Source organism: Anneissia japonica, unplaced genomic scaffold (assembly GCF_011630105.1).
Source record: "Anneissia japonica isolate Jap-2015-1 unplaced genomic scaffold, ASM1163010v1 scaffold287717_len1600092_cov198, whole genome shotgun sequence".
Lineage (NCBI taxonomy): Eukaryota > Metazoa > Echinodermata > Crinoidea > Comatulida > Comatulidae > Anneissia > Anneissia japonica.
The window spans coordinates 434,912-450,230 of NW_022755469.1; the positions used below are offsets into that span (position 1 = coordinate 434,912).

At 32.1% G+C, this 15,319-nt stretch overlaps 1 protein-coding gene across 1 annotated transcript in view; it reads left to right on the forward strand.

Moving 5' to 3' along the window:
- The first annotated feature begins 490 nt into the window (after positions 1-490).
- Positions 491-15,319, forward strand: part of LOC117123449 (nephrin-like) — a 45,698-nt gene continuing 30,869 nt past the window's right edge. The window contains exon 1 of the mRNA XM_033269364.1: positions 491-648. The gene's annotated coding sequence lies outside the window, so the exon portion shown is untranslated. The remainder of the gene's footprint in view (positions 649-15,319) is intronic.

Below are 15,319 nucleotides of genomic sequence, written 5' to 3' on the forward strand. Positions count from 1 at the left end.
AGCGCGTGCTAATTGTTTAGACACAAGTTTTAACTATTTTTGATTGATGTACACCCTGTTTTTTTACTTCTGCCCCATTTCCCAATCCACAGTTCTAAGTCGGTGATCCCTAAGAATTTCCATGTTCAGTGACATAATAAGCAGCTTTGTGTTTATTAAGTGGTTACAATTTTCTTTCAGTGTTGTCCAATTCATTAAACATCTTAGTTTAAACCCAGTCATCAGATACACCGTCTGTTGCACAGTTCTTTTTTTTCCGGATTTATCCTTTAAAAATAGTTGTTAACAATGTAGATGATGTTTTGCTGTTTGCATTGTGTATTGGTGTGAGGTGCCCCTATTCATTTCTCTTGTACGGAACTAATCCTACTTAACCATTACCCAAACATATCTAATCCTCCGTAGTCGGGGGATTAGTGCAGACAAAAGCCCATAATTAGTCCTTAAAGCAAAAGTGCTACTTTGACAGCTCACAGATTTCAATTGAATGCAGACCGGTAAAGCAGCCAAATCACAGAGCGGGCCAGCTTCTTAAAAATACTTGAGACTTAAAATTTATCTTCAAAATATTTCAAAATTGAACTGAAGGAAACTATCTGAAACATAGGGAATAAGCAGACATCAGACAAAGCGTACAGCTATTTATATGTAAGTAACTATAACTATATATTTTTTTAACATAAAAAAAAAAATCTGAAAAACAGAAATTTAAAAACAAGTCATATAATTTTACTATTGTTGATGTACAGTATATTTGCCTGTTGGATATAAATTATTACTGGTGCCTTAACTAATATGACTTTTTATTAAGATGGGTCCCTGGGAGAATTATCCAGACCTGAGATAGCAAGATGTACTTAAGATTTCTCAATATCCTTCTTAGTATTTTTTCCTTTTGACCTGAATACAACACCAATAGAAATAAGATCTTTATTAGATGTAGAACAGTTGATTGTCAGTGTGGCCATTTCTGAGTTATATCTCACATTATTAATAATATTAACAGTATAAAAAATGTATGTATATGTATATAGTAGTTAGTAGTTTGTATGTATACAAATATTAACAAACATAACCTCTCTGGTCTTTGTGTGTGTGTGTTATCCTTGGTTAAACTATTAATAGGCAATCAGTAAAGTTCACTTCTGACAAATGTTCTGATAATAAATGTCTTCTTCTTGTCATTGGTGATATCTTCAATGGGTGATATGCTATTAGTTTTTGGAATGAATGAGTTTTAGTGGTGTGGGTGTTTGTTGATAAATGGATTTTATGGGGGCATTACAGATGTGTTTTGAGCCTGGGTGGTAAAGAGAAAGAAAGGAAGAGATTACTTTAATAGAAGGACTTGGAAATGAGATGGTTCAGATTCGAAAATTTATCTCGTCGTTTATAGTTCTTGGAAGTGTTTTGATGATGAATTAATATATATGAACTTTTTAACGAAACTCGTTTTTATTCATTGCTAAAAATGACTTCTTACAGAATGGAATGAACTATGTGATGTTCCATAAACAAGTCTCATTAAAAAGCTTTGGGTTGTTAGTTGCAATAAGAAAGGTATGCAACTGAATTACCAACAAGAGTGCTCTGCATATACATCCTTAATTATACTTCTATACAGTTGTGGGTTAGGTAAATACAAGGAAGGACCAATAATGAACCTTCAGTGGTAAATATATACAGTAGTGAACATCATGTGTGAAATTATTTTTGAAGGTAGGTAATTTTTAAATGCTTATTTTTTTTTATAATCTCGCTCCCATATAGGGAATTTATTCAAAACTCCAGGCCTCCGGCCCCTTGTAAAACAAATTATTAAAAATTAAGTAAACATGCTGTGACAATACCTTAAATAAATTTCATTAATACACTCATGTTTCCTTGTTTTCTTTTCTCTTAAATTCATGGTAAATAAATAAACATACTTTTCTAATAATATTACTGTTTTGCGAGGACATAATTTGATAAAATTTTTCATTTGTTAGAAAGTTAATATAATATGATGGGGGATATGTTCTTCTTAAATCAGTATATAATTTGCAATAAATGCTTATTAATTGACATGTCGACAAGGACGCGCAGCCCCGCTTACAAAGTCACAAAAACCTTGGCGGCTAGATTTACCGAGTTGGCCAACATTTTCTTTGCTATCAACCTTCTTTAAGAAAGAAAATTCAGGGTAGGCGGTATGGAAATAAATCATATATTCATAGTGTTAATCTATTTCATGGAACAGGCGGGGAAATTGTTGTAAAAGCCTCTGTATTTTGCTCCCAAAGGAAGAAGGAAAAGTCGCATTCAGTCAACCTCGTTGCCAGCAAAGGCCAAGTCACTGATGCGCACTGCTCGTGTAAATTTGGGTATCTATAACCAAGCATAGACATCTAGGCCTAGGCTCACGTATGTTTCGCATTGACAACCAGCTGTCAAAGGAAATTAAAATGTCCGAGATCACATGACTGAATGATGCTCGATGTTTATCTGTCAATCAAATCTCACAACCAAAAACCTCCACCATAAGCTGTATTGTATTTTTTTTTTTTTGAATAATTTTTATACACTGCAAAAAGGCATAGAACAAACTCCCCAAAAAAAATTAATTAATTTTAGTTAAAAATCAACAACCAATAATATTTATATTCTTTGTCAGTGCCCAGTTTGTTTGTTTGCCTTTACCTAAATCAAATTGTTTATATATAATGGTTGACACCACTGTTACATATTTTCTTTTAATTACTGTTAATTTAATTTATATATTTCTGATATTCACTTCTTTTTTGTTTAAGTTATTCACTATTGAAATCAGTGCTATGTCATTGAATGTGTTATCAATCTAAGACACTATAAATAAATAAGTTTTGGAGAACTGCACATAGACATGCTGTACATAAAAGGTAAAATAACAAAGCTTATTATGGGAAACCAACAAATTTATTGAAGTTTTAGAAGTAGAAATAAATTGGAATGTATAGAATATCTGTGTGCAATTGTAATTTAAATCTCTGGTATGTGATATCTGCATTTGAGGTACTTGTGACAGAATGTTATCTATATAAATAAATTGCTAAAGACAACTACTGTAGTTTTGATACATTTCATTGGGGATCTAGGGATTTGTAATTGATGGGGACCAGGTAGGGACTTTTACAGGTAGAGGGTCCCGACCACATCAGCCTTACCATGGCAGAGGCTCGACAAAATTTTATGGATACCATAGTGAATCCAGGGAGAAATGTGCCCACCTCCCCTCCCCCCCAAAAAAAAAATGATATGGGGAAGAAAAGAAAACAAAGGAGTAAGAGGGGAGCATGATACTCCAAAACAAGTCTCAACTCCATGTTCCAGTGTATTGTCAAGAGTTTATAAACAAAAATCTCCACCCATTCAGCGCTTCATGCGTTGTATGGCCCTACCCAGATTTTTCTCTGGACCTAAGGCACCTCCAGGTAGCCAGAAATTGGCACTCTAATAATAATAATAATAATAATAATAATAATAATAATAATAATAATAATAATAAAAATAATAATAATTTATTTGGAATCTTCACTTTTATAACAGTGGCACACTTCGTCTTTTCAAAGAAAAAACAAAATTAAAGTAATGAAGGTAAACTTGAAAATAGGCGACATAGACACAAAGGCAAATTAAGACCATTTACAAAGAGTTATTAACAACTAATTAAGAGACGCTTACTATATAATTTCAAAATAAAATGTAATGACAAGAAAGATCGAAGTTTCGGGTCCATCATGAGAATGGTTCCATTATTAATTAACAACTAGATAGATTATTAAATTCAATCAAATTCATTTGTTTTTTTAATTTTCCAAAAATTTATGGGGCTTGCAAGATAAATAAAAATAAACTTACTATAAAACAAAGTGGTTTAAGTTTTCATAACAGATTGTGTAAATTTAATTTACTGTGTTGTGTTTTTACCAAGGTAGTGACCTTACTTCAATGGTGTTTGTACATAAAAATTCCTTCATTTGTCTACAGAGCCAATTCTAATTGCTACTAACATATGTAAGTAATCAACTCCTTTTACAAAACTTATGTAATCAATTCTTAATGACCTACCACACACACACACACACACACAGAATGATAGCCCCATCCATACACTCACAATACTTCAGAAGCTCCACACACCATTACATGGAGGTATAAAGATACCTCCATGCATTTACCCACACTACTGTAGATGAGAAGAGACAGAATATACTTTGTAAGTTCGACTTCTTATTGAATTTATGTGCATGTTAAATTTATTATGTGTGTCATATTTATTGCCTGCTAAACTAGATTGTATGCTTTTTGTTGACTTTCTGTTTGTACAAACACGTCTGTAACATTGTAATATATATCAGGGGCGGATCCAGAAATGTCCGAAAAGGGGGTGGGGGCCGATAGAGATAACACCACCCTAGGGGGCTGGGGCATGCCCCACGAAATTATTTAAAAAAAATTTGTTTTAACCTTCCAAAAAGCGAGGGGGCTGGGGCCGGCCCACCCCTCTCCAAAATTTTCCCCTGTATATAATAATAAAAATGTTGGGAATGTAAGCAATTAATTGTTTCCGCCGACACTGTCTGAACAAGTCTTCTTGCTGATGTACTAAAACGATAGATGATAGTTGAAATTTGGATAGACTTTGATAGCTTTTCCCTTTGTCTTTAGATAAAGAGCAATAGATAACAGATTAAATAATTTTGCCCCAGGTATATGCATCAGTCAAAGATGAGTTCAATCTTCAAGATACATGTTTATCAAAGAAAATTTTCCACCTTGTTTGCAATTTTCCTTGACTACACTCATTTTTTTATATTATTATTGTGCAGTTGATCCGTGGACCAATGATTGATTAAAATTGATATACAATCCACAAGAAAAGGATTTACATCCTCGAGGTCCCTTTAACACTTAAACAATTAACTGAAGGCAAAACAGCGATAGTAAAACAACAAATTTTGTAAATCAGAATATAAAGATACATGGTTACAATCTGTTTTTTTAATATATGGTAAAGTAAAGTTATTGCAATATAGCACACATTAATTTACCCAGGGAGTTGTTATTTACCTAATAAGAACAAAATGCAAGAAAAGAAAGTGGGTCCCCCCCCCCCCACAATTTGAAAAACTGTTCCGCCGGCCCTTAACAGTGCAGCCCCCCACCAGTTCTCTGTCCCCCAGCATCCACACTGTCTGAACAAATCTTGCTGATGTACTAAAACAATAGATGATAGTTGAAATTTGGACAGACTTTGATGGATTATTTTAAAAGGGAATTATTTTATATTGATGTACCATATGTGTAAATTACATTGGATAGCTTTTCCCTTTGTCTTTAGATAAAGAACAATAGATAACAGATTAAATAATTTTGCCCCAGGTAAATTCATCAGTCAAAGATGAGTTCAATTTTCAAGATACATGTTTATCAAAGAATATTTCCACCTTGTTTGCAATTTTCCTTGACTACACTCATTTTTTATATTATTATTGTTCAGTTAATCTGTGGACAGATGATTGATTAAAATTGATATACGTACAAGTTGTATGTGTTAACAGTTCATTAACACCTAATGATTGCAGCTGTTACTCATTCTTCTATAGGTGTAATTTGAATTGTTCAAGATGATGAAAATCCAACAGAGTATGGTCAGTCATGGTCATTTGATCTTGATGCAGTGTGAATGGTAATCATATGATTTTTAAAGTATCAGGGTTTCAAAACCAATAGGCAATATATATTTCCACACTAGTATGGCTGAAAGCATTTTGGGGCATTGCATTGTTTGTAATTCCGGGTGGTACGGATAATTTTGTTCTAATGAAAAGTATCACTTTTTAGCATGAACAAATCGATGCACATCATGAAACAATCCCAAGAAATAAATAAAAAATTGAGGTGTGCCAAAGCTGAGCTGGTGAAGGCAGACCTGTCAAGGATCTCTTACTGGCTTGCTTGAGTTCTTCTGGGTTTGCTTGAGATTGGACATTTTTTGAAAATAATGCACGAGGTCACAAACCTTAAGGAAAATACAGTCAAGCGTTGATATTATACACCTTTACAGTGAATACATTGACACAAAGTGTCACTTTGATATCCCATTTAGTTTTCTATAGTTTCTGCTGAAGCAGCGTCGAACACATTACAATGTGACGATCTCTACGGGATTGCTAGTGCCGATAGTTGTGTTTGTACATGTTGTATGCTTGTTTTGAGAAAATAGCACATTAAAAAATATAATTGGAAAAAATTCTGGAATGCGTGAGAATATAAAGGTCAGAGTTAAATGTGTGAGATTCTTGCTAGATGCATGAGACTTTGAAGGGCACCCCACTCATAAAGTCAGACCTCATCTAGACCTGGTAACAACATGACAATTTAAATTCAAATCACAAGTCAAAGAAAAATATATAAACGTAATATTAAATATAAAACAAAAATTACAATTTTAAGAAAGATGGGAAGAAGGCAAGTAAACTAACAAAAAAAAAAACAAAGGGAGGGAGTCAACAAAACTAAACCTAGTTTTTATGTTGTTAAATATGACAAATAGTTAACTAAAGTGTATAACTTGGATAAATTTGATATTCTTCATTATATAATTTTTGCTTTCTTTTCAACCTGTGAAAACACTGTTCATTAATTATTGACCAGATTACGTACCGCATGGAATACAACGTGAAACAAGCGAATATAGTTTGTTTTAGCGAAATCTTGCAAGTGAATATTTTACTCATCTGTTACTGGATAGCTATGGTTAATGAGGTGTATTATGAGCATAATTCATAAGAAATATGTCTAGGTGATATTGAAAACTCAATTTAGCGGCCAGTAGAGCATAGAGGTGGCATTCTCCGCTAGCTGAACGCTCATTCTACGTGTCGCGCTATGTACGCCTGTACATTGTTTTTTATTCTTTTTACGTTGCTTTAGTCATTTGTTTTATTTAAATGCATCTAGGTTGATCATCAGCAGCCAATACACAACAACCCTCCAGAAGGCTACTAAATTTGCCATTTTGTTTCACAAGCCTCAAGTTCATTACAAAATATGTAAGCAAATGAAATTACTGACACTCAAAAGTTGCATTAACAAATTCTAAGTGCATGAATACCATGATAAATACAGTACAGTATATCTTAGGTGAGACTCTATTTGTAAATTATTTAGCAAACCCTCAGACTGCCAATAGGCATAATGATGATTTCGAATAAAAATAACATCTTATCTGCCATGAAAAATGGAAATTTCAGAAGAAAAATTTTTTTATTTATTTTTATTTATGCTCTCTCTCTCTCCTGAAATCTCCAAAACTAAGATTTTAACTTAATTATATGTAAATTTAAAGCATTTATGAGTTTCATTACTACATTCATCAATAAAATTTTGTTTTTATTTTCTCCTCCACCTAAATGCTTTAGCAAAATAATTTTGCTAAATAACAAGACACAATTTTATTTTCATTTTTATTTCCACCCTTCTCTGACAATCTTTAAAAAAAAAGGGAGTTTGCTAATCAAAGCATATATGGGAAATAACATGAATTTCAAATTGCCACAAGTAACCACTCTCGAATATGCGTGGCAACAAACACTTTCTCCTTGCGCGCACTTTTTAATTAGCGTCACACTGTAAAATATACTGTAAATATATCTATTTTTAATTGTCGCAGAGAGCACATGCCACCCAACATACCTTGATATTTCATATCATCAAGACAAGGACACTAAAAATACTAAATGTTAATAGTACAAACTTCGCAAAAAATGGCATCATTTTTAGCACTATAGTACACTTTTATTTTATACGAACAATGAAGCTGAAATTGCTTAAAAATAAGAACAAATTGAGGATGAGCTACAATGTCAAAAAAGGTTAATGAAAAAATAGAAAAACCAACAAATCAAGCTAGGGTAGTAAAATTCAGTAAAGTATTAATGTGCAGATGTAATACCCTCTAAAATACAGTACACTAATATTGCTGTAAAATAATAATTTGGTATCTTTGAAAAGTGTGTAAATAAGAACAAAATTAAACATTTTGAGCCTGAAATTGGCAAAAAAATAAGAATACCCAGCCTTGGCGAAATTGTACTAGTTCTTATTTTAAAAACAAGTGTAATTTGTAACATGTGCCTTTGTGCAAATGTGCTACCCTCAAATAAGCGCAGCATTTGAGCCTCCAAAAATGTTATTAACGCGCTGTGGTGCTTATTACAACATTTATAGTAATTAGAATACTGGCAAAATGTACATTGTTATGTTAATATTGCTTGTAATTTGTAATTTAGAAATTAATAGTTGACACCTTAGTACTTGCTCTTTTGCTGGCCCTGCCACTCACTACTATTTAGTATAATAGACGTTAGATCAAATTTAGTTCATTCTTACACTACATTGATCATCATGAATAGAATTAAAGCACTGTAGATTTCAAATTAATGAAAATGTAGATGAAGTGGAAATTGTATTGACTTTTATGGTCATCGTTGGCCATTGTTCCTCTATTTAATGCAGTACATGTACAGTTACTGTAAATGCAGTGAGATTTTAATTTGTATTATCTGTGATATCTCCCAATTGTTTGTAATTTATTTAATAGACAATCAAATTATAATAATTTTATTATACTATGTCTAAAATATTGGCAATGTCACTGGTTTATGTTAAGTTTTTGCCATTCATTTGACTCTGAACTGCTCAAGCTTGTAGTGCAGGGGAAAATCTAATCTTATAATTATAATAACATTTTTAATTTTTTTATTTAATAAACCTCTCACAAAAATTCAGTAGTGACGGAAGCGAGCCAACAGGTGAAAAAACATTTCAACAATGGCTCGCTTCTTACAATAAGAATACAAAAATATAAAAATATAATATATATAGATAGATAAATATGAAATATAGATAAAAATAATGACAGTAAAAATACCAAAACACTTAAATTTCAAAAAATGATGAAAATATAAAGGAAAAACAACCACAACGATGACAAAGGAATAAAAATAATCATACAGTATAATAATAAAATAATAATCCTACTCCTTAAACTAGGCATGGCTGGCTCTGAGCAGCTCATCTACCCTTTGACAGCTATTTTTGTTTGATTATTGGTTCTTTTATGCATTTTAAGTGTATTAGTTCTGCAGCCTTTGACATAAACAATAGTCGCAAAAAAAGCAGGATTTATTTTACAAAATACAATAATCTGAAGTTGGTGGGAAAATTCTACAAAGATTTTGTATCTCCTTGATAAACCAAAAAACAAAGAATAGATTTTTACATTTCCAACAGCCTTGGATCTAGGCAACTATTAATACAGTTGTTTAATAAAAACTTTATCAGTCAGCAAATCCATGGTCAGAAGTATCTAGTTGATCGTGGATTGTCAAAGTATAATATAATGCCAATCCCATGACATTAGGCCTATTCAGACTCCTGTTCTTTGATGTTTGTACATCGTAACAAGCTTACAATTTAAAAAAAATTACAGCTTACTGGTTGCCAACAATCATCTCTAAAGGTAATTAATTCTTTTTTTTTTTAAGTATATTTTTATTTTCACAAAAAAGTGACATACAAGGAGCTGGGACCTGAAACTGTAATCTCATAGTGGTTAGGTAGCCTAGAACCTCCATCTGCATAATAGCCTTATTGTGCCCCCTCTATTTCGAATTCCTTGTTCCACCATTGCAACCATAATGTACGCCTCTATTGTTTATATCCTGCAAATAAGATTTATTTGCAGAATAGGTGACTTGATTTAAGTCTTCAAAAGTAGTTTTCCCCATCAGCAAAGACAATTATTTTTACATTACCGTAAACTAAATATAGGTCTGACCTATTTTTTGCTCCTCACTTATCAAGTACGATACGAAAAATTGTATCACCAGATATCTGACAAGTCATTCAGAAACTAAGCTTAATTAGAGGAATGTTTAATAAAAATAATATCTGACAGTCACTCGTGCCCTTGGGCAAGGCACTTTATCCACGTTGTGTCTCCCCACCCTGGGGTAAAAGTGGGTTCAAATGCCAGCACGCTGATTTATTTCATGCTACAAATATCGGAAAACTCCCCAGGGAACTTAAGAATGTGTTCCATAGGCATCGTTCCAGTGACTGGGGTAATAATGTCAAACAATCTGAGGCTTGTGTAGAGCGCTATACTGACATGCTATTATACAACTTACAAAAGATCAATAAAAGATCATAATTATATTATTAAATTTGTAGAGTGCTTTGCTGAAGAAATGATTAGCTATGTACATTTTAAAATAATATGAAATTTCATATATGTTATATGTATATAAGCCAAAAAATTGTAGACATTTTGTCTTGTTATTTTAACTTATGATTAATTACTCTAACATAGTTTGATGTTTCATTCTCAGAACTGTCACCACATTCATTGTTTCTGGAATGGAAAACTTATTGTGGTCGAGTGATGTTATATTAAAACAATTTTGTTTTTCCCAAAGATTTGCATTTTTGGTACCACTAATGAAGAGTCTGCCTGTGTTGAATTATACGCTTCACTTATCTATGTGTATCGAATGGTTTCCTTGTGTGGTTTCCCAGGGCACAATACTACTCATTTGTGGTCTGGAAAAGTCTGTTTCTGTCAGGTAAATGATGGCTTCCTAAATCAAATTGAAATGTTCGTTGCATCTGATCATAAATTAGGAGGCTGATTAGTGCGTGGTTGAGTATCTAATCTTAAAGGAACTAACCTAAAAGACATTCTTACGTTGTCCGTCAGGCAAGACATACGCACATTTGAATGTAAACTGGAGTTTCAGATTAAACAGAAATTTAATCAACAAACAGGTAGGCTATTCCTTTGTTAAATTTAGAAGACATTCTTACGGTAGGCCTCAGGAGAGACATACGCACATACGAATGTAAACTAGAGTTTGAAGTTTAACAGAAATTTTACAAACAGGTAGGTCATTCCTTTGATTAATTTGTATTCTATAAGAGTTTATTTAGAATAAGTTCTGTACTTAAATGTCAGTGAATTCTTTAGGTTCGGCATATAAATTAGCTATTTGATAAGTAACTTAATAAAATGAAACAATAGGCTTATGGTAATAGTAAATACCTAAGTTTTAGTATTTCATATGCTTCACATTCCTTCAAATTACCTTCCTAATTTATTCTGATGAATTTATTTATAGCATAGAAATTCAGAAAAGTCTGTTTTGATAGTACAGTAGTTTGTAAATTACTGTAGTTGAAATGCTTTTGAAGAAAGTTCATTTTCATTTCATTGTTTTTCCTCTTTTTTTATATATAGATTAATTTGTTTTTATTATAATGTAATGTACCTGTAGATTTCTGTTTTTTAATTTCTGTTTACAGTTTGTTGAACTTGTGTATTTGCCAAAGAATGCATAGCATACACTTTTTTTATAAGAACACTGAGGCTGAAGTAAAATGTCAAATAAGGTGTATTTTAAAACGGAAAACCAGCAAATCTTATCTGTACATTATGTACACTAAGTGTGACTACAAAATACCCTCTATAATAGAGTACGGTAATGTAATGTAATGTAGGCCTAATGTAATGATGCCGTGTATTTCAATACTTGGAGTATGTATTATACTTTCTTATCTGAGATTAATCAGTGGACCTTTCGGTAATATGCTATTGTACAATAATAATTTTTTATCATTGAAAAATGTATGAACTAAGAACAAAATAAAAACATTTTGAGCCTGAAATCGGCAAAAAAGGCCTGGGCAAAATTTTACTGGTTCTTATAGAAAAAGTATGGAGGTCAACTGTCAATTTACTACAGTATAGATGAGAAGATGCCTTGTTTAAAACAACTTGTTGAGTGGGAAAAAACTTCATTTATTTATTTTATTTAAAATTTCATTTATGTATTATTTAATATTGATCTAAATTGACAAATGGGAGCCCAATACCAATTACAGAATTTTAAAAATACAGAAAATGCTTGCTTTCTTAGTAGTTAAAATTGTGTATGTACTCATAATACTTTTTATTGCTTTTTTCTGAGGAAAAAAAAAAAGCAACAGCTGGATAATTTTAAGGATGAGTAGAGAACATGAGTCATTCGTGGGCCTACTGGTATCTTCAATGATTCATGAATAAGCGTCGGGTATCGTTGAACGCCTTATCACCAATGCATGACCAGAATCACTGATGCGCACCTGTTGTCTTTTCTCTTTTCTGGTTGATCTGCTTTTTGGTTGTTCAGATGAGTTGTGAGTTTGTTTAGAGTAAATATAAACAGACAAATGATTGCTTTTGCCAAAGGGGAAGATTAAATTTAGTGCAATTGATTTTAAACAAAAGATGTTATGTAAGTGCTACATTTACCCTAGAACCAGGATTAAGAAAATTTTAAGAACAGATTTAGAAAGTATTTTCATCAGTAAAGTATGGCAAAGGGAAATATTTTGGTGTGGAATGGTGAAGCTACTTTTTGGAAAGTTTTCAGATTGCTTTATTTTGTTATACTGTATTTATTATTTTGCATTAAAAAAACTGCTAAATCCAAATCAGATTTTTTATGAATAGACATACTCAAGAAATGCATTGCCTTTGTATATAATTATTAATAAGCTTGAGGCATCTGAATATAAAAGTTAAAAATCATTATTAAAAAATTATTATATAATAATGAATAATAATTATGTATGGCAATAAAACATTAAAGTGTGATGAGAGGACTTCAACAGGAAAATATTAAAAAATGAATATTTAAAGTATCAAAGGAAAGCAATTTAGAGTTGAAGTATTTCAAAAGTGATTTCTTGAAAGCAGATAAGGATAATGATGATAAGCTTGAGCCAAGTCTATCAGGTGAGTGTTAAAAATATTGAACACTGTGATTAAAAAAAATGATTTATAATAAAAAGTTTTATAATGATAACATAGCGCTTTTCTCGGTTTTACACGCAACAAAATAGAAGTGTCAATTTGCGCAGAAAGTATTTGTAATAGAGAGATGGCATAATAGTTGTTAGCAGAATTTGCACGAAGATCATAGATGTCAAAGTTGAAAAGTACTGGTAATTGTAATTGCAAGTGGACGGTCTACAATGCATTGTTACGGGATTTGTATGTAGAAACCGTGGTGAGTGGTATTTTTTTACTATAAGATTTTTTGGTTATAATTCAGTTTGACGCCAATGCGGTTTGTGTATTGATTATCCATTCCTTTAAAATCCTTTTGCATTGGTAGGGCATACTAGATTATGAAGCTTTTGACTTATGAGTTAGAACAATCTATTAGAAAAACATAAAAACACAAACACACACACACGAAACTCGGTGGGATTGCTCTTGAACTAAATATAAACCAACATCCCTAAGGCACGTTGGTTCTTGATTATCCACCTTGATCGTATCGTACATTGAATAAACTGGTAATGTTGATGTTGTTTTAGGTCTCAGCAGGATCTCCGAATTTGTTGGAGAAATCACTTTAACTCCGGATATAACCTTGTTGAGCAAACTACTGCAGTATTCCATATTTGTGGCTAGACATAGGCTGATACTAGTGTTATTAGGCTCACTATAATACTTGAATGTTACTATAGAGAAAGAAATGTTATACAATATTATGAGCAATAATAAATTGTTATTTTATTAAAACTCTGATACTAAAAGTAATCCTAAAATGTTACTGTCAACTTTCTGTGCAATGTAAAGTGATCATCAAAATACATTACTTTATTGCCGTTCCGCCAAATGGTCACATGACTTCTCTGATTTGGCTGCCCTGTTTAATTCTTGTATTAATGTTTTCTATTTCTTTGTCTCCTTGGCAGGTGAGCGCATTTCTTCAATGTCCATATTGTCAAATTTATATTAATACATTTGAAGTAAAAAAAAGAGATTTTATGTTTTCTGCTATAAATTCCTTATTATTGTGATTGGTTTTATTGAAACTGACGAAGAAAATAGATTGTTTATTGACAATTATCATTCTAACTGATAAACAACAGATTTGTAAAAAGCATTTCAATAAACAGCTGTCGTTTATCACTTAAAAGTCACTGCAACTATGGAGTTAAAAAAAATCAGAATTCAACCAGCATTTTGCATTTGTTAAAACATTTCAAATTCTCTCACATGTGCAGTTTACTTTGCTTGGTGGAATCATGTATAGGAATTTGTCTTATCAAGTCATAGAATATTAAATTCTCGTTAACAATCTCTCTGCCTACAATTAGCTGATAAAAGGTAATTTTATTCTTTTATAAGTCATACTGTGGCCACAGGAGGGTTTAATGCCAGGCACGCATGTAACTGTATTTAGATTTTCTTCGATTTCAACATCCAATTAACAATGTCTTGTTAAAAATCTACCTATTTTTACATTGCCACTTTATCTCCACATGTGCGCGTGTTGGATGAGGGCTCATCGTTGATTATTTATGACAGATGTATTATCTTGTGGAGTGTAGAATTCTAGATTTTCTTCAGTCATCAATTATTGTGCCCGCTGTGTTGAGGTCGGCAGTTGGTTAAGACACCCTCAAGGTACGGAGCGTGTGGCAGGCAGCCTAAAGGGTTTTACTTGTAACATTGTGTTATAGTTGTTGACTCGCCTTTTGATATGTGACCGACAAAAGAGTGTTTGATATTATAGTAAGCCTTAAAACTGTGCCTGACTTTGTATCCTTAACAGTGGTGCACTTGCAGTCACCATACCTAGTTAGGCCTAGCACCATATCCTATATTTTTTGCACCAGTTGAACTTTTCTAACTGAGCATAGTTTGGAATATATTTTTCTGTTTGTGTTGATGTCAAATACTTTATCACCAATCAGGTTAGTTTAAACACTTTATTGTTCTTTCATTGATTTTTTAATGATTTCACCTGCGATAGTCTCATTCATTCATGTTACTCATTAGTAAAACTTTCAGACAAATTACGTAAATACAAACTAAAAAACATAGTACAACTAAGGTACAGTAGGTACTGAAATAGGAAGCTTAAAAAGTTGACATCAGAGAGAGCTTTAACTACATGAGACAGATTCATCGAGCTTCACTTTTTATTGTTTTCTTGGTATTAATTATTATATAATGTAGTGTTGTTAAGCTTTCAATTATTTTTCGCCGATTTTGATCGATCAGAATGCCGATGTTCTTTTGGTTCAAACATAATGAAAGTTTTAACAACACTAAAATTAATATAACCTCCAGGATTTTAAAAATAAAAGTGCATAGAGAGAGGAGAAGGAAGGGGTTTGGGTTGGGATATGAATTGGGAATCTGTTTCATAAGGAAATTGGACATGTTTGTATTCTG